Below are 21,700 nucleotides of genomic sequence, written 5' to 3'. Positions count from 1 at the left end.
TTCTTGGAGGCACTGTGAAAAACAGGATGCTGAATGTATCAGAGCTCTTATTTTATTCTTATGCCTTAACCTGGCGAGGTAATCCCTGGGTGGAGTAAGGAAGAGGAAGATGCCCCATAATCACTGGAATTGCTAGGCACTTACCTAGACTACTGGAAAGGCCAGTAATCAATGCATAACCAAATTTCCTGAGTGGTGTGGGTTAGGCAAATTGCACTGCTCCACCATCAATAATGGAGGGTGGAAAAAGAAGAGCAGGTTGCACATGGCACTGACAAACGGCTAGCCCATGGTAGGTGGAGGAGACAATGGGTGTAGGAGGTAGTGGCACACCCCAGGAAGGAAGGAGCAATCTGTTCTTGTTGGGCCAAGCAGCAAACCATTATGGGTCACATTTGGCTACCAGTTGCCAACCACTGAACAGGGCCATCCTGTCCTATTTCACCACCTGACGCAAAACAGAAAGGTGCCGCCCCTGTTCCTCCGAAGCCTCTTTTACTGTGGTAGCATGGCTGCAGCAGCAGGGACAGCTGTGATGTCTGCAAGGGGTGCTGCCCTATGGGATTCTGCCGCCTGAGGCAGCTGCTTCAGTCTGGCCCTGCTGTTGGAAAAGTGAAGCAAATTTTAAGGGATTCTAATGGAAAGCAAGAGACTGGTTGTAGGTGGAGATGAGGAGAAGGCGATTCGCTTAACTGATAATAAATGCCCTGCCATGTTGGCAGGCAAGGAGGGAAGGGAGAGGAGGCAACCTCGTCTGAAGGATGACAGATGAGCATGATTAATTGTCTTCCCCACCCAAGGCTCAAGGGAGTTTGGGGATCTAGGCCTCCTTTTCTACTTCTTCTTGACTCATTGTGAGACGGTGATAAAACTGCACAACTGCTAGAGCTATGTGGCTGTTAAAGTCAATTCATAGCTTCAATTCCCAACGTTTCCCCCCTCGACAAACGTTCTCCAAGCACAATTACCTTTTGCCCGCCTGCTATTAACAGAAAGACGCAGCACATCTCAAGGTGTGCCGTTTTATCCAGATCTCTCGATTAGAGAAGAAGACACTTTCATAGAACAGGTTTAGCATTATCTTAGCCAGGAGCAAGGCTTGTTATTAACTGCACTGGAGGAGGTCATGAAAAAGCAAGCCAACCACACCAGGATGCCAGTTCAGCTCCTCACAGAGGACAATAGATGTAGCTGCCTAGCACTGAGTCAACCCACTCGTCCAGCTAGCTCCATATTAGTCAAATCTGACTTGCAATGGCTTTGGGGTCTGAGGTACAGAATGGTCTTTTACAGCCCTGCTAACTGAGATAGTTTAGCTCAGGAGCTGGGAACTTTCAGGCTGAGGTCCACGTTACCCTGGAGGAAAACTGTTAGGTGCTGCATTTCAGCACTGGGCTGAGCCAAGTTCAAAAATAGGCAAGGCCAAACCCACACACAACCACACTCCTTACACACACACACACACACACACACACACACACACACTTCCCATGGAAGTAGAAGCATATATTTAATTCTTAGTCAACTCAAGCACTACTTTCTATTTTCTCCAAAGACTTCTTTTTAGGACATAGTTTGCAAAAACCAAAACCCCAACACCTCCAACACTCTTTATCTGACCTGATCATGCAATGAAATGAAATCCAGTAATTCCAGCAGAAGAATGCAGATAGGGTCAGTGCAGCCCTGAACTGCAAGCCAACTTATGGCCCCTGTGCCCTTCTAAAAATAGTAGCTACATTTTCTACTACATATTTTAGAATGAAGAGTTGTCCGTCCGTCTATCCATTCTCTATGCATTTGGGCATCTCTGAATGTGTTGCCACCAAGTGATGGCAAGTGATTCCTGAAATGAAGGAGCTGGTTTTTGTCTACAATTGGATGCCATTTTGAATCAATATGGCAGACCGAAGCATCACAAACTGCACTGATTTGGTCACCTTTTAAGATAATCATCATCAAATTTGGCATGATGCAACTGAGATTGGGGTGCAGGTTTTGGTCTACATTTGGATATCATCAGATACCATTTGGAATCAAGATGGTGACATGAACCTATCAAAACTCTACTGATTTGGAAACCTCTTACAACTGCCACACACTCACTGGATGACTTATATTCAGAGGACAACCTGACGTTCCCAGAAGTAAATTTTGATAACACTTATATAACTATTTTGCAACACTTCTTCATTTATAGTTTATTAGGGTTTTCACATTATTACAAACAGTACAGCCTCTTACTCCCTCTCCTCCCTCCCTCCCAGTTCTCTTCTCCCTTCCCTCATGTCCTGCAGTTGTTGTTGCAGCATTTGCATTGAGCATGTGAGTTTTTGTATGTAGTTTTCAAGAATATACCCATATATACTGTTGCACACCATCCCAATCTCTGAGCAGTGTGAGATTCCAGGGTTTCCAGATGCTTGCCAAGGGTTCGGTTTCCTAAGAATGAGGACGGCAGAGATTGTGATGTCCTTAGGATATATGGTTTATTGACACATATGTACAACCTGAGCCTGTTATGGAGGGGCTCACAGCATTAATACCCCAAGAAGGCACTGCTTCTCCCATAGCCACAGCCTTGGATTCCAGCAGAAATCAGGCATGGCTCTGTCTCTCAGGTGCCCAGTCTGCAGTCTGCTATAACTTCTAGCTTACACACACCATTCTCAACTCTGGCCTTTGTCTTTCAAACTAACAGGCAGTTGAGGGAGGAGGTCAACCCATTCGGTGCACAGAACTACTTCCTTTGCTACCTTAACAACCCATACTTAGACCATTACCAAGAAGCTTCCTTGGCTATTCTAGCAATTGAATCCTTGTTGTATCTAGGAATTGGAAGGGACTCAGGCATACAGCCTACCCCCAACCCCCAACACTCTGCTCGCTTTACAGTGGTCCTTCGCAAGACGAAATTAATCTGTTCCGCGAGTCTCTTCGTCTTGCAGTTTTTTCGTCTTGCGAAGCACGGCTATTAGCGGCTTAGCGGATTAGCGCTATTAGCGGTTTAGCAGCTTAGCGGCTATTAGCGGCTTAGCGGCTTAGAAAAAGGGGGGAAAGGGGGGAAAGCTCGCAAGAACTCGCAAGACGTTTCGTCTTGTGAAGCAAGCCCATAGGGAAATTCGTCTTGCGAAGCACCTCAAAAGATGGAAAACTCTTTCGTCTAGCGAGTTTTTCATCTTGCGAGGCATTCGTTTTGCAGGGCACCACTGTATCCTAGTCTATACCTTTTGTACAAATTGCTTTGCTAGAGAGCCACATTGCAAAATTCAGAAAACTTAATATATTGAAGGTTGGCTATGTTTCAGTTCATGTGTTGTTTTTTGAAGTGTGAATGAGGCATGTTTGCCTTTAAACGTGAGCTGAATCAAATTGCTCACCTGTCCATAGTTGGGACTGATGGTTTAGGGCTTAATGTTATGAACCCTTGTCCTGTCATGCTGTATGACAGCTTCAATACTTGCCGGCTTAAATTGTTGCTGAAATATCTTATAAAACAGGTTGTTAATCAGCACTATTACATCCTGTTGTCATATAAATATAGCTTTTAATTGAACCCTCACACATTCTTATGACTGTTCGGCTCAATGTTGCATTTTTTTAATCTTATTTTTGTATCCTGAGGGTAGCCATTGGGCCTCTACTGACTTTAAACTAAAAAAAGGAAAGGAAAGGAAAGGAAATGATTGGCAACAGCATTATTTTTAATTAGTGTTTATGATGATATTACTTCTTTGGTCAGGACACTAATACTACCCTTTGAGTTTATAGTTTTTAAAGCATACTGGCTGAAATCCAGATAATTTATTTTAGACGAGCTTCATCTGAAGTGCTCCCTACTGCAGCTCCAGCTGACAAAGAGGCAAGCCTTCCCCCTTTTTTTAGAAAGCTGAGGCTTTCCTTTTAAGCAAAGTTACCTGCTGTGTCAAAATAAATCCCAGGGGTCCACATGGGTTAATTTATTTATATATTGCCCCTTCCTCCAATGAGCTCAGGGTAATATGCATAGTTTTTCTATCACTGCCCCTCATAGTACAGTGGTACCTCGGGTTAAGAACTTAATTTGTTCTGGAGGTCTATTCTTAACCTGAAACTGTTCTTCACCTGAAGCACCACTTTAGCTAATGGGGCCTCCTGCTGCCGCTGCACGATTTCTGTTCTCATCCTGAAGCAAAGGTCTTAACCCAAGGTACTATTTCTGGGTTAGCGGAGTCTGTAACCTTAAGTGGTTGTAACCTGAAGCGGCTTTAACCCGAGGTACCACTGTAGTCCTATAAGGGATATTAGGCTGAGAGACAATGATTGACCCAGGGCCAATCCTGGCTGAGTGGGGTATATGAACCTGGGTCTCCTGGTGAAACTAGTTCAGCAATGTAAACCCTCTGTTGCCATCTTTTAAACCAGACATGGGGAACCTGTCACCCTCCAGTTGTTGTTGGACTTCATCAGCCCTAGCTAGCATAGCTAGTGGTAAGGGATGAAAGGAATTGTAGTACAGCAGGACCTAGAGGGACACAGGTTCCCCAAATCTTCCTTTAAGGCACAGATTAGCTTCCCCCCCTCCCCCAACAAGTCAAAATAAAAACACTTGAGTGTGTCACACTGGCTCTCAATTGTGTTGTGAAACTGGGTGTGGATGGGCAGGAGTGTGGATTCTAGAAGGAACCCGTTCATTCATTGTTTTGCACCTATATTTCTGGGTGGCGGCGGCTAAGCTTAAGATAACAAACAGGGCAACATTAAATATATAACAAGCTTTACATAATTACACTGGAATTCACCTGATTCCAAAGACAGGATAAGCTAGAAATCCACTCCGATTAGCAAAACCAACGTAATGGTTTTGTTCTGGATTTATCAAATATTTCAAATTTTAATGGTAACCCTTATTAGTGCATTTCCGAACTCATATCTATATTATATGGTCTGTGAAAACCAGACATTTTTTCTGTAAAAGCAAAATAAAAAGGGAGCTAAATGTCTCCAAATCTTGCACCTAATATGTGAACCTACAAATGGAGAATTAAATGTGCACAGAGACACACATTTCACCTAAGACTGCAGACACACCATACATTGGAAACACATTAAAAACATGAAGCCCCACAATAATCCTGGGAACTGTAGTTTGTTAAGGGAGCTAGGAACTGTAGTGTGGGGAGTAAACTACAGCTCCTAGAATTCTTGGGGGATGTGCTTTTAATGTGCTTTAAATGCAGTGTTTTTTTCTGGCGGTACTCACCATTACACAGTACTGACACCTAGTTTTCCTAGAGATGCTCAGTCACATAGGGATTGAGCAAAGCCCCACCAGGGCCCAGCTGCCACAACCACCCCCTGGGACTGGCCGAAACGCACAAACCCTGCTCCCCAAGGAACACAAGAGTTGGTGGTGCAGCATGTGATGTGCTTCTCCCCCGCCGTGCACTGCACTCTCCTGCTGGCCATGTGTACCCTGGTTGTCTTGCTGGTGGTGCTTGCCATGGTTGGGGTGGGGTGGACTCAGGAACTAACAGTGAGTTCTGGCACTCCCCCTCCCCCCCAAAAAAGCACTGTTTAAATGCATGGTGCATATGCAACTCAATTTTGATCCTGTATTTCTACCATTTTCATGTCTCCCTGAGACTCTGCTACAATATGTTACAACTGCAGCAGGGATTCTCTTTACCCACAAAAGTGGAAAGCAGAAGAAATGCCCTCTAGAGAAGAATGGATAAGCAAGGTGATGGACTACAGAAAACTGGCAAAGTTAACAGCTAAAGTAAGAGAACCTAGGGACGTGGGTGGCGCTGCGGGTTAAACCACAGAGCCTAGGGCATGCTGATCAGAAGGTCAGCGGTTCAAATCCCCGCAACGGGGTGAGCTCCCATTGCTCGGTCCCTGCTCCTATCAACCTAGCAGTTCGAAAGTATGTCAAAGTGCAAGTAGATAAATAGGTACCGCTCCGGCAGGAAGGTAAACGGCGTTTCCGTGCCCTGCTCTGGTTCGCCAGAAGCAGCTTTGTCATGCTGGCCACATGACCCGGAAGCTGTACGCCGGCTCCCTCGGCCAATAAAGCGAGATGAGCGCCGCAACCCCAGAGTCAGTCACGACTGGACCTGATGGTCAGGGGTCCCTTTACCTTTACCTTAAGAGAACCTAAGGATGAAGGTTTTGTGGAAGAATGGAAACTCTCTTCAGATTTAAAGAAATAGTATCATATGATGAGCACGCGAGCAGGATTTGAACAATGAGCAACAGAAGGGATTAAAGATTGCAATAGTTTTGTTAAGGTTTAAGAGATAGAAGATAGGGTGCACCAGAGAAAGAAACAGAAGCACCGTGGGAAAAGCTGGTGGGAAGTTGGGGGGGGGGAGTCTTTATTGTGTTTTGAAATGCACGTGTGGAATTTTGGAACACTTAGTAAACATTTTTTTTTTTTTTAGAATAAAGACTGTGCTACCATCGGTAGCCTTGATAAATCTGTATGGCAACTTGGTGGTCCAAGAGTTACATGATATGCTCTGTTATGTGCCAATCCCTAAGGTGTGTGTGTGTGTGTTTGCACTTTAGCAAGAAGAAAATGGGCCACAGGGTGTGTATAATGGAAATTAGGGCTAGCTGGGAGAACACAATGATAAATATCTGCATGCTTCAAACAACTGCAGCAGCAGAATCAAAAGGGCAAGGCAGAGCCTCAGTGCACATGGAAAAAAATCAGCTTGTGCGGTAACATCAAACAGTGAGCTTGAAGGACCTGTTCCCACAAGGCCTCCTCCACACCACAGATTTTCAAAACTCAACCACACACTGATCACGTTTTGTCCACACACAGCCATCCATGGACCTGCAGAATGTCCACATTCAGTGATGGAACCCTTCATCAGGGATAGGGAACATTGTGCACGAGAGCTAAATGGACCTCTTAATCCATCATTCAGGACTCATCTCAGGCCACACACCCTCCTGAACCACACCTTGCACCAGATCTCCTTTGCACCCTTCCTTGGGTGTTTTCACCTGGCTAGATTGTGTCCTTAAGCTCTGATAATGGCTCTTGCTTGACTGGACGGATATAAGGTGTGTGCATAGAAACTAGCCTATAGCACAATGCAACAGCCACATTTCTTGCTCTGCCAACTTTTGCTTTTGGCCCTGCTCACCACTGGTTGTCCAGAAGGGCATTTGGACCTTGGGCTGAAAAGTGTTCCCCACCCCCGCCATACGCCATTCTATCCCCACATATGAGCTTATATTGTTGAAACAACATATGAAGGAGCCGGTGCAGCCAGAAAGAGGGCCAGGTTAAGGAACCTGTGGCCCTCACAATATTGCTAGACTACAACTCCTACCTGCTTTGCCCATTGAGCATGCTGTTTGGGGAAGGGGTTGGGGCCTGTCAGTGCGGGTGTCAGAAACAGGTCAGTAATAACTCACATTGTGTCAGAGAAGTTAACTCTTTATTCAAAGAAATGAAACAGCTTGGGAGGTCAGGCTTAGCGAGCACAGAAACTCTTCCCAGTAGATCCTGCCCCAATCGTGAGGCAATTGTGAAGACTGAAAACGTACCCACGGCTCCCTATGTCCCCGCCCCGCCCCATTCCTCCGGAAGCAATCTGAGGCGTCTTCATTTTGCTTGTCTTTTCTCTGCCCTCTTCATACCTCTTTGGGTTCTGGGAGACCAGGGAAGAGTGGAGCTGCCCATTGCAGCAGGAGGGGAGGACTCCCTGGCTTCAGCAGCAGCCTGCCTGATCTCTACATTTTGGCCGCTTCCTCTCTAGCCTCTTCTTGTGCCTCTGATTCTGGACTGCACTCTGCCCCAACCTCTTCCTGTTCACTAAATCCTGTGACTTCTTCAGTTCCCGACATCTCCTCTTCTCAATCTGTTCCCTCTTCTCCCTCTGGCCACTCTTTGTCATCCCACTTTCCCTGGGGATCTCTTGGGGGTTCCCCAGTGGGTGCCTCCCACCATGATCCAGCCAGTCCATGGCAGAACCTGACAATTTCTGGAAGGCTACTGGTTCTCCATACCTGCTGTATAGGGCTGCTGTAAGGATTACAAGCAAGTACTGCTGTGGACATTTGGAAGTCATAATCCTTGACAATTGCATGCCACTTACAAGTGTCCATGGCATTCTCTACTTGTAATCCTAGGTGAAATATGCACTAATTATAGACAAGCATGTATTTTTATACATTTATGTGCATAAGCCCTATGGGAGAAGAAATGTAACACAAGGCACGTGTTAATACACTGAAACATTCAGAGATGGCAGTATCAAATCAGTGGCACATGCCCTGCTGGCTTGCGCTCTTTATAAAGATTTGAGGAATGAGATTATCACTCCTCTTTTATTGTCCAATCCAGGTTGCCCAACCACTGCCACAGTGTCCTTTCTCTTGGCAGATCAAGATGAGCAGGTGACAGCAAAGGTTGCAAGGTTGTTAGCTGGGGCAATCAAAATAAGATCCACCATTTGACTATTGATTCAAAACCCTAAAATGTGTTTTATATAATTGACTTTTTATTTTTATTCTTTGCATATCGTATTGTTGTTTTATTGCTATGGCTGATGACTGATGCAAATAAAAATCCATTCATTCATTCATTCATTCATTCAGTAATTATACTTCTTGCATACAGGAAGAAGAAAATCAGACTGAATAATGCAAAAACTCAGGGCCTGAGTAAAGGGCATTGGGAACTGTAAGTGGAAGCATTTCCTGTGACCCATCCGTCTTGGGGCTGATTTGTCATCATTATTATTGATTGCAGTTATTAGTCACATGCTGCACATAAAAAGGTCTCCAAGCAACTCACAATTTTTGCAAAGGACATAAAGCATGAATACAAAAAGAATACATTACAATTAAAAATGTATTAAAACTGATGGTTGCTTTTATAAAAAGAAATCCACAGACAGCCCCCAATAGAACAGCAGGAAGAGCCATACAACATAAATTCTATTGTATAAGAACAGATAAAAGCAAATTTAAAATAGCATTGCTTTGATCAATGCATTCAGATCCAGCAAAAGAACTATTGCTTTTGGCACTCTCAAATACAGGTGAGGGATCGCAAGAGCCACCTGACTCGTTCATTTAAATGGAGAGAGGCAACAGACCTGTGAACTATAGGGGTGGATGGATCAGTCTCTTTCTATTCTATGCTAGTTTTACATGTGTTGATTCATAAGTCTGTTCCCTCCAGTTTTCACACTGATCTGTGAATTTTTGTGAATTTTTTTTAACTCTTCATGAAAATTCCCCAGAAATTCTCCTACATTTTCATACCTTTTCATATGCAGTTTTCACTGATGTACATAATCAGCAATCTCTCCTAACAGAATGCATTTTTGTATGTTATGTTAAATGCACCAATATGTGCATTTTAAGCACACTTTCCCTTAACAAAATGCAAACTTTTGTAAATTTTGGTTGGCTGGAGAATGACAACACAAAATTTAGAGAAGGGCAAACTTTGAAGGGTGAATGCATTTCAGTATATGTATTGTTTTGAAAAGTATGGGTCAGGCAGGCTTACCTTTAAACATGAACTGAATCAAATTTCTCCCCCATCTCTAATGTCAAATTTGAAGAAGTGCAAAATCAGAAGGATATCTCCAATCCATGAATTAGTCTGGGAGGTATAAAATATTTCAGTTTGCTTAAAAATATTCTTCTCCATCCTTGAATGAACAGTGCTGATTACATGTGCATTTACATACATGAATAGTGATTTTTTTCACTGGTATTTAGGGTAGTTACAATTTGAACACAACACAAAGAAAGCAACCAAATAAAATACCAGATTAAAAGATAATGTATAAAAACAAAATTGGGCTGCAGCCCTAAACCCCTCCTTACTTGGAAGTAAGCCTCATTAAACTCAGTAGGACTTAACTCTGAGTAGACTCTTAGGTCAGCAGCCTACATTGTAATGCTTTAAGGGGGGGGGGGGGATAAAAACTGAATATGATGTTTGATTTTGCACACATTGGCATATTTAAGAAATATACTACTAGATCCTTTGCAACTACTCTACAAAGGAGTGCTAATTTTAAGTAATGCCCAGATATTACAAAATCTTAAAGAGTCAGCTAGCAGGGGGATAACCCCCAATATAACATAACATGCTGAGAATCAGTACAGTAATTTGGGTATGCAAGACAAGGTACTGTCTCAAGTGAAAACTAAGAAAATAGCTCCCTCTGCCGGGCTGTTTAAGCAATTATTTGTTCCCTTTCTTACACTTTTTAAAAAGAAGATTTCACGGGATCACTCCCCACCGCCCACCACGCCATTGTATTTCTCCAGAGTAATGTTTGCTCCAATTTAGCAGGAAAGAGCAGGTTTTCCCTGGGAAAAGAGCAGGGCCGGATTTAGGTTTGATGAGGCCCTAAGCTACTGAATGTAATGGGGCCCTTTATATGTGCAGCTGTCCTTTGTCAACAACAAATTGTTGCTGTTTTTTGTGTTGAATATATGCTATATGGTAATTTATGGACCTAATAGGTACCTAAAGCCATTTGCACATAACAAAATATGTATTTTATCAAAGTAATTGATGAACTGAAATACAATTAAGAAGAAGTATATTAATAGTAAAGGTAAAGGGACCCCTGACCATTAGGTCCAGTTGTGGCTGACTCTGGGGTTGCGGCGCTCATCTCGCTTTACTGGCCAAGGGAGCCGGCATACAGCTTCCGGGTCATGTGGCCAGCATGACTAAGCCACTTCTGGCGAACCAGAGCAGTGCACGGAAACGCCGTTTACCTTCCTGCCGGAGTGGTACCTATTTATCTACTTGCACTTTGATGTGCTTTCAAACTGCTAGGTTGACAGGAGCAGGGACTGAGCAACGGGAGCTCACCCCGTCGCGGGGATTTGAACTGCCGACCTTCTGATCAGCAAGTCCTAGGCTTTGTGGTTTAGCCCACAGCGCCACCCACGTCCCTTAAGTATATTAATAGTGAAATACAATTAAGAAGTATTTTAATAGCAAAATAATTATTAAGCTCTAACTGTATGTAGGTTTTATTTTATTTGTTTTTTATCTTGTATTTTGGAAATGTACATCCAGGCTTTTTTTCCCTTTAAATTTTTTGAGAGCCCCCAAGAGAGTGGAGCCCTAAGTATAGCTTGTTTAGCTTATACGGGAATCCGGCACTGGAAAGGAGTGGGGCAAGGTGGCAACCTCTCACACTCGTGCCTAGGAAGAAAACTGCTCAGCCCCCTGCTTCCTAAGCAAGGGAGAAGCATAAGTGTGGACAAGCCCTTAATCACCTTTCAAATGTGTTCACTGGAACAAGGTTTGATTTGGATACTATGTGTATGTGAGGTCATGCAAAGGATTAAATTTAAAATATTAAATGATTTAATTGAACTGTGTTGTTACATATAATGGTATCCCTGGTTACGAACTTAATTCGTTCCAGAGGTCCGTTCTTAACCTGAAACTGTTCTTAACCTGAAGCACCACTTTAGCTAATGGGGCCTCCTGCTGCCGCCACACTGCCAGAGCACGATTTCTGTTCTCATCCTGAAGCAAAGTTCTTAACCCGAGGTAATATTTCTGGGTTAGTGGAGTCTGTAACCTGAAGCATATGTAACCCAATGTACCACTGTATTTTAATTATGGGTGCTTATATTTCAATGTTTGTATAATTGGTTTTTACATGAGGAAACTACCTTGGGCATTAAGCACAGTTTCTCCATGAAAGAACTTTCTTTGTAGCAGACCAAAACTGTGGAACTCCCTGCCCATAGAGATGCATGTAGCATTGTCATTGTACAATTTTCACCATATACTGAAGATGCACCTCTTTAACTTGGTATTTAGGAATTAAGGTGCTTTGTGTTTCTGTGTGTGTGTGTGTGTGTGTGTGTGTGTGTGTGTGTGTGTGTGTGTTTTGTTGTTGTTGTTGAATTTACATTGTTCTGTTCCATTCTGAAACAGTTTCACATGTTTCAACGTTGCAGTGATTTTTATTGGTTTTTAAATTGTATTTTCTATTCATTGTGTATATTAGGGGGGAATGAGCCTTAGTGAAAATAACATGCAAAAAATGCATTCTGTTAGGCAAAAATTGCTTGCAAAAATGTATATGTCAAACAAAACTGTACACAAACATATGTGTATTAGGAAAAATGCACACTGAAATCTGGTGAATTTTCATGCGGACTTTTAATAAAATTGCAAACTGATCTGGAAATGTGAGGAAGTGAACTGAGATTGCAAAAAAAGAGAGAAATTGAGAGAAACGAAAGTTAGTCGGTAAAAAAGAAAAATGCAGATATTTTTGTTTTTCCCAGCAGGGGTCAGTATGTAGCAGGATTGGTTTAAGAGACTTTAGATAGGAAGCACCAGTTCAGATTCAGTGTTTGCAAAGGAAGAGAAATATATATTTAAGAATAGAATAGTAACTGGGTGAGGCGCAAGTTGGTAAGCTGCTACTAAAAGAAACTTGTGTTCAGTTTGTTTGTTTGTCAGCTTGCTTGCTTGCTTGCTTGCTTGCTTGCTTGCTTTCGAAGGATGAGTGGGGAACCTGTGGTACTCCAGGTATTGCTAAACTCCAGCAACCTCTCATTCCTGAACATCAGCCATCCAGGCTGGGGCTGATGGGAGATGGAGCCCAAAAACATGTGGAAGACTATGGGTTTCCCACCCCTGTTTTAAAGCCTTACCTGTCATCTTTTTGAAGTAGGTATTGGACCAACTCTGAGACATCCCTCCTGGCAGCCAACCAGCCTTGCAAAACAGATTAGCCAAAGATGGAAAAAGACATTCTTAGCAAGATATATACGATGCCTTTTAAATGTCAGTGTTGACTCCAGGAGCATCTCAGACTTTGTAACTTGAGCACATACAGCAACTGGAAAATTGGCTATGCCCACACCATACATTTAAAATACTTTTGTACCACTTTAGCAGTCATGTTCCCCCCACCCCTCAAATACTGGCACACAGTTCCTGCTTACTGAATGCAATGTGTTCCATGAAAGCTGTTCGTTAGGTGAGTGTTCACATAACAAGTCCATGATTTCTACTATTTCCTATGGAAATATTTCTCATGTGGGATTTGCCTGATCTCCCTCCCCTCTCGCTCCACAGCTTCTTCCTGAAATGGCTGTAGCCATCAGCAAAGAAACAAAGAGAAAAATTATTTGTCTGAACTTTCCTACTCCCTGATTCATCCAGTCTTGCTTCTCTCACCCTTTCTCCATGGTTGCTGCCTGAAAATAGCTGCTACTGACCATCTCAGCATGGGTAAACAAGAAAGTAAACAGTTCTGTTATAAGTGAATCTGCAGTGCATATAGTAAGGTTTGGGCATAATTCTTTTTGTGCAGAGAAGTGATTTTTTGGATAGTAAGTGTGTGGATAGCAGGACCTGTGTGTAGTTTATTAAATGTGCTGAGAGACTTTATTCAGCTCATGTAGCTGCAATACCAGCACCCTTAACAAACTACAGCTCCCAAGTTTCTTTGGGGGAAGCCATTACTGTTAAAGTGGTTCAAGATTGCTTTAAATGTATGGTGTGGATGTGACCCCAGTCAATCATAAGCAAACTACATCCTTTGTGCTTTTCAGAGATGTGTGAAGCCCATTGGATAGCTATATTCAGACACATTCAGGCCACTCCACATTCACAAAGACCAAAGTCCTCAAAGAATCTCTGATAAATTGATATTTCACATTTGTTGCCTAGAACTTCATCAACAATCAAAAAACAATATCAAAACAATATCAAACTTCTAAACAAAATATATATATTTGAGATTCAAGCTAGAAGTCGAAATTTCTCCAAGTGGTATGAAATTTCATTTCAGCTATCAGAAAGTGTCCCCCCCCCCCTCACACTTTAAACCTTTTGGTTCTCTGCATTCTGGGAATGGCAGAATTAAATCTGTTGAGCACAATGCCTCAAAAGTGAAGCGCTTTTACATGCTGCTGATATCTTCGGGAGAGCACAAAGTACCTAATTTTGGCTGGATCACACCCAACTTGTTTGCCAGGATAACCGAGAAGCACAACAGTTAACCAAATTAACCAAGTGTGTATCTCGGAAGCAAGAGCAACTGGGGTTTCAAAGTCCTCTTCTCAAATGGTGACCGTCATTGCAAGAATTGACGTGGCATTTGGAACCTGACCATTGTTTCCATCTGTATATATTACAAGAAGCCATACTTAATTGCATGACAACGTCCTATTTTTATGTCTCGGTGCTAGCTTGGCTGCCCGTCAGTACCGAGGATGGATGATGCTCAGTGAATGAGGCAGCTATTCAATATTTCTTTTCATCTTCATCATTCAGTGTGCAGCTCCCCATGCCTTATCATCCAATCCCCGCACAGGCTACAGAACCATTCATTTCCTTGTTGCTGTTTGAATGTTCCTCGTCATCACCATGGTGTCTGAATGTCTCCTGCATTAATGAGTTCATCTTCAGAGCTTCCCCGCTGCCCAGACACAACATTCTTTTCAATCATATTTAACAGATGAGGAAACTGAGAACTCAGAGGCAATTTATGAATCCAGGAGTTCTAAAACAGACTGATACTGTGCCCGATGCCTCTTTGAATGGCATCCATACCCTATGTCTTCTTTTATAAATACATCTTCTTTTTCCATGTACCTATGCTTGCTTTGTCCCAGTAGCAATTTTGGTTTAGGCTCATTTTTTTAATTTAATAGATTTTGAGACTATGCCTTAGGACATGGATGTTGCTGGACTACAATCACATCATCCCCAATGCTTTGCTGGGGCTGATGGGAGCTGGAGACCCACCACATCTACAGGAACCCCAAATCCCCACCCTGTCCCCTCGGAGCAATTTATAAAATTACAGGGCTGTATTCAGCAATTGAGCAGACCAAAGTTTTACAAACTTCTCATGCTGGTGACACACTTTTTAGAGATGCGTCATTTCACGACACAGTAATTCAGTTATACTAGCAAACCGGAGGTTAAACTAACCCCTTTCCAGTCCCAGAAGGAGTGTAAGGAGCATTTGTGTGACACACCTATGCACTGCAGCCAACACACTAACGTGTTGCAGCAAAACAGTCTGGAAAGCTCTGGAGTAGACCCATTGAAATGCATCGACACAACTAACTTAATTCCATTAAGTTCTACTCTGAATAGAACTTACCTGGGTACAACTGACAAATTTCAGGCAAGAGTAATGACCATAGATTATAATGGTATATAGCCCAACGAAAGATAAAAAAGCAATGTAGCCCTAGTGGAATAAAACTAATATTGCATACCCTCCAACATTTTTCTAATGACAATAGGGACATAATGATAATTTTACTATTTATATCCCACACATCTTACTGGATTGCTCCAGCCACTTTGCTTCTTACTTCTTCTTTGGCAATTACTCATAGCCAAGTAAGATTGTCTGCCATGAACACGGTCTTAACAGTGAGTCCGTAAGTGACTGTGGAGGCCAATTCTGGATCCACACGTCCTTCCACAGTGGAGACATAGGTTTCCGGGTGGGAGTTGATCACGATGAGGATTTGCCAAGCGTGCCTTCCTCTTAGCACATTTCTCCCTTGCGTCCTGAGTTTGAGCAACTCTAACGTATATTAAAACATAATAAAACATCAGACATTTAAAAAACCTTCCTATACAGCTCTGGGGTTGGATAACTCCATCCCCTCCAACATTTCTCCAATGAAAATAGGGACATCCTAAGGAAAAGCAGGACGTCCCGGGATCAAATCAGAAACCAGGATGGCTTCTCTAAATCAGGAGCATCCCTGGAAAATGGGGACACTTGGAGGGACTGATATGGTAAAACAGCAGCAATGGAAAATCTTAACTAAAAGCCAAAATGAGTTTATTTTACTCAGTGGCCATGAAATACTGACTGACTATGGATGGTGGTGGGATTGAAAACTGGCGCAGGAAGGGGGGGAAGAAAATGAATGTAGGGTAACATAAAAGGTAACACTCCACAGTGCTAGATTTTATCACGCATTTTGCATCTTCATGTCTACTTGGAATTGCTTACTTTTCACACATTCCAACCTTAATAGGTCGTAATAGAGAAGACCTTTTGCATATTAGTATTATTTTTAAATACATTACGTTACCAAATACTACAATACTATCTAATTGGATTCAGGAGGACTTGCTGTCTTGCAAGTATCCACAAAAGTCTAGTCAAGGGCTGCAGTCCTAAATATATTTAACATTTTAATGCATTAAAAAAAGAACACCTTCCATTGCCTACACGACTAGAGTCAAATGATGATGACATCTTAATGGTACCCATCTGAAAAGCAGCGATCAGAATCAATTTGTTTGGCAATCATGCAGTTGTAACGACTGCTTAAGGAAGGAATCTCCTATAATAATTGCAATGTGTACCATTAATGGATTATTATCATTGCAACGGCTCCTTGGTACTCAAGTGAATTAGATCGCCTGGTGACTCAGTCTTCTGTGTTAACCCAGAGTGAAGTACTTCTCATAATCATGTAACAGAGGGGTTGCAATGGTCATTACATGGATTTGGAAATTAAGAAAACATAATGAGGATCAGGTCTGTAATGTAATAGTTACACATCCTGGCAAGGACTTTGCCCAAGTTTGGATGTGATTAGTCCTCATTTTTGAATTGGTAAGTATGAATCCTAACATAAAAACATAGGAAGGGCTCTGCTGGATCAGGCCAATAGCCTATCTAATTTAGCATTCTGCTCCCAAAGTGATTGACAATATGTCCCGATGGGAAGCCTGCAAAACTAAAGCACAACAGCACTCTGCCCCCCCCCCCCCGTGATTCCCAGAAACTGGCGTTCAGAGGCATGCTGCCTCCAACAGTAAAGGTAAAGGTAAAGGGACCCCTGACCGTTAGGTCCAGTCGTGGACGACTCTGGGGTTGCGGTGCTCATCTCGCTTTATTGGCCGAGGGAGCTGGCGTACAGCTTCCGGGTCATGTGGCCAGCATGACTAAGCTGCTTCTGGCAAACCAGAGCAGTGCACGGAAATGCCATTTACCTTCCCGCCTATTTATCTACTTGCACTTTGACGTGCTTTCGAACTGCTAGGTTGGCAGGAGCAGGGACCGAGCAACAGGAGCTCACCCCATCGCGGGGATTCGAACCGCTGACCTTCTGATCAGCAAGCCCTAGGCTCTGTGGTTTAGACCACAGAGCCACCCGCGTCCCAACAGTAGAGGTAGAACATAGCAATTGTGTTTAATGGTCATTCATAACCTTATGCTTCAAGAAATTACCTAATCCTACACATAAACTGAGGGCAGGGAATTATCTACAGTAGTAGTTTTTTTATGCGCACACATATACCATACCATTGTTTTGGTATGGTTCCAAAATGCATTGCATTACAAAGAGGATAGCAGGAAATAATATACCTGCATCACCTGGTGGAGATTGCACCCCAAGGGCAACGCAGCAGCTCCAGCATTCTGTCGGCATACACAGAACTTGAGGAACAAGCATTGGCTTTGCAACTCACATCTATCACAGCAGCTCCTCTCTTGTGGGGCAGAGAAAAATGGTGCTGCAGAAATTGAACTCCCTCATTTCTATGCTGCGAGAGCTCATATTCATTTCTTGGAATGTTCATAGCTTCGGCGAGGTAGTTTTTCTCTGCAGAGACCATAAGCGAAGCCACAGATGACCTGGTGAGGACACTCCATCAAGGAAATCATGGCTCTCCAGGCCTCATATAAGTGATGCCCAACTGTCTTCATATCCTATTAGAATGCTCCAGGAAAATGTGTCCAGGAACTCTTAATACCTTCAACTTTGGATTTTTAACTTGTCCGCTGTCATCAGCTGCTCCTGCCGATGGATGAATGGTTTATGAGCACAATCCACTGATAGTTTCATCTCTTGAGCCTGAGGCAGCATTGTGCATAGCTTCAAGAATTTTGCTATGAGAAGGGGCTAAAGGTACATCTGGGAGTGGGAAAAACAATGCAGAACAGCCAGAGCCTGAATGTAGAGAGCCCAAAGGGCTTCAGCTCAGTTACAGAGCATCCACTTTGCATGCAAAATGTCCCAGGTTCAATTCCTGGCATCTCCAGGAAGAGCTGGGAGAGAACCATTGCCTGCTGAACCCTGAAGAGCCACTTTTAGTCAGTGTACTGAGCTAGGTGGACCAAATGGTCTGACTCAGTATAAGGAAGCTTCTTATGTTCTTATGTTAAAAAGTAATTGGATGGTATTAAATATTCATTCTCTCTCTCTCTCATACTTATATCCACTTTGCAGCAAGAGGCTCCCAAAGCAGATTACAAAATATTTTCAAGATCTAATACAAGGGTAGGACGCAGGTGGTGCTGTGGGTTAAACCACAGAGCCTAGGACTTACCGGTCAGAAGGTTGGCAGTTCAAATCCCCGTGATGGGGTGAGCTCCCATTGCTCGGTCCCTGCTCCTGCCAACCTAGCAGTTCGAAAGCACGTCAAAGTGCAAGTAGATAAATAGGTACTGCTCCGGTGGGAAGGTAAACGGCGTTTCTGTGTGCTGCTCTGGTTTGCCAGAAACGGTTGAGTCATGCTGGCCACATGACCCGGAAGCTGCACGCCGGCTCCCTCGGCCAGGAAAGCGAGATGAGCACCACAACCCCAGAGTCGGTCACGACTGGACCTAATGGTCAGGGGTCCCTTTACCCTTTACCTTTTAATACAAGGGTAGAAATTGTATGGTGTGTCCATGTGAAACCATGATAGTTCCTGCAGAATTAGCTGCCTTGTTCTTCCCCGGTGTAATGCCAAAAGCTTCTGAGGCAAATAATGTCTTCCCAATATATGCATTTCTGCATGTCGTCTTCCCTAATATGTGCATTTTAATGAATACTTTCGCTTAATACCAGAATTCCTGTACATATTTTTTTTGGCGAGCATACCGCCTCGCAAAATTTGGAGGAGAGTGAACTTAAAAGGATGCCTGTTTTTCATCTCACATATTGTTTCTGAAAGAATGAATAAGGTAGGTTCTTATTAAAATGCAAATCACACTGGATTTGTTCCCCATCCTTAGAGCCAGACCATCTTATGGGTATGCCAGGATCCTTCCCTGAATATTCAGCATTAGTATTTAATATGGTTTTTTTAAAAAAAAATCTCCCCTCGCCTAGAAAAGTAAAGAAAAGCATGCTCATTGCATTTTACCTGGCTTTCCACAAAATTAAACCTATCGCCTTTTGGTCCTCTCAATGTTGACTGTAAAGCAGAGATAGGGATCCTGCAGCCCTCTAGATGTTGCTAGACAAAAGCTGCCTCACCATCAACCTAGTTCAATAAGGTTGATAGGAGCTGGAGTCCAACATGTGAGGGGGCAGTGAGTTCGCCACCCCTGTGAAGCAAAGGCATTGGGATAATTGACAATCTCTAGGCCCTTATTTTAATTTTTTTGTACTTTTATTTATCTAGAACAACAACAACAACATATCTCTTAAGTCCTGAACATAAAACATTACATATCATGTTTAACCCTACGTTTTTTAAAAAAAATTAAGATCAACAATAAGCGAAAGACCAGATTAAAACACATGTAAACATTCTTATTTGGAGTTTGTGTGGCCCCAGGGATTTTTCAAGGGCTCATGGAACGCCTGTTAAGAGGTCTGCCGGGGGTCTTGCCATTTTTTGATGATGTTTTGATTGCTGGAAAAGACCCACAGGAACTGGTTGCGCGTGTCCGTGCAGTGTTGCTCAAGTTCAAGGAGGCGGGGTTGCAACTAAAAAAGGAAAAATGCAGTTTTGGGGTGCCAACTGTGGAATTCTTGGGGTTTAAAATTGATGCATCAGGCATCCACCCCACAGATGCTAAGGTTAAGGCCATCATCGAGGCACCACGGCCACAGAACAAGACGGAGTTGCAGTCATTCCTGGGACTTATTAACTTTTATCATTCGTTCTTACCCCAGAAAGCTTCGGTAGCTGAACCATTACATAGACTGTTGCAGAAAAAGAATGTGTGGCGATGGGGGCAGGAGCAGCAGAAGGCTTTTGACTCCTTGCGAGGAATGCTGAGTAGCAAGAGCGTCCTTGCTCATTATGATGAATCGAAGCCGCTGGTCCTGGCATGTGATGCCTCTCAATACGGCCTGGGGGCGGTGCTGAGTCATAGGGAACCGGATGGGTCGGAAAAGCCCATCTCTTTCTATTCCCGTACGTTGTCGCCCACGGAGCGCAACTATGCTCAAATTGACAAAGAGGCGCTTGCAATTGTGGCAGGAATCAAAAAGTTCCATGATTATGTGTACGGTCGCCATTTCTCCATTGAAACGGACCACAAACCACTGTTGGGGTTGTTCAACCCGAACAAACAAACGCCACCAATTCTCTCCCCCAGAATGTTGCATTGGTCTATATTCCTGAACGGGTTCCAGTACACCTTGACCCATGTGCCGGGAAAACGGTTGTGCCACGCTGATGCGCTGAGTCGATTGCCCCTTCCTGGCGGGAGCAATGAGGATCCTGCTCCAGCGGAGCACATAATGATGCTGGAAACACTTCCGGGGGCTCCGGTAACGGCTACTGATATTGCTGAGAAAACGAGGAAAGATGCTGTTCTCTTCCGTGTGCTCGCTTGGGTGGGGAGGGGGTGGCCACGTGGTCCGCATGAAGACAAATTCAGGCCTTATGCGACAAGGCAGCACGAGTTATCCATGCATAAGGGTTGTCTCCTGTGGGGAGATAGGGTGATCATCCCAGCACCACTGAGAAACAGGGTTCTTGAGACGCTTCACATGGGACACCCGGGAATGGTCAGGATGAAGTCGCTAGCCCGATGTTATGTGTGGTGACCTGGAATGGACCAGAACATAGAACAATGGGTACGAACATGCAAGGCATGCCAAGAGGTGCGGCCAGAAGTGGCCAGAGCACCAGTTCACTGGTGGGAGCAGTCCAGATCTCCCTGGAGCCGGCTGCACTTAGATTTTGCTGGGCCATTCCAGGGGAAGGTCTTTTTGGTTATCGTCGATGCATATTCCAAATGGTTAGAAGTGGCGATGGTCCCTAGCATGGCATCAGCTGCCGTAATCAAGGTGTTGAGGCAGCTGTTTGCAACCCACGGGTTACCTGAGACCATTGTATCAGATAATGGGGCAGCTTTTGTATCCCAAGAATTCAGGGCATTCTTGGCTGATAACTTCATAAGGGGGGTCACATCTGCGCCCTTTCACCCATTCTCCAATGGCAGGCGGAGCGCATGGTAAGAACAGCCAAAGAATCCATTGCGCGCTTAATGGAGGGTAACTGGTCAGCTCGCATTGCGCGAATGTTATTTTTGCAGCATGCGACGCTGTGTACTGCGACGGGCAAGTCGCCAGCTGAGCTGCTCTTGGGTAGAAGATTGGTAACGGTGTTGGATTATGTCCACCCGGATAAAATGCCAAACCGTAGTTCAAGAGCAAACCCCCAGGCTGAGACTGATACAACAAGGTATTTCGCCCCTGAAGATCTGGTCTGGGTGAGGAACTATTCACGAGGTTCGCGGTGGGTGGCTGGTGTGGTCACCCGGGCTAGTGGACCTGTGTCCTATTATGTGACCTTGGAAAATGGGCAAGTTTGGAAGAGACATATAGATCAGCTGAGGCGCCGGGCGCTCAGCAGGGAGGAGTCTGATAATTCATCCCTGGCTAACGACGCAGAGCTGCAAGACCAGAGTGAAAATGGCCCAGAGGTGCAATCACCAGGGGCTTCAGCAAATGAACCAGGGTC

Source organism: Podarcis erhardii (assembly GCF_964252035.2).
Source record: "Podarcis erhardii genome assembly, chromosome: Z".
NCBI classification, from domain to species: Eukaryota; Metazoa; Chordata; class Lepidosauria; order Squamata; family Lacertidae; genus Podarcis; species Podarcis erhardii.
Note: the sequence above shows the minus strand (reverse complement) of the source record.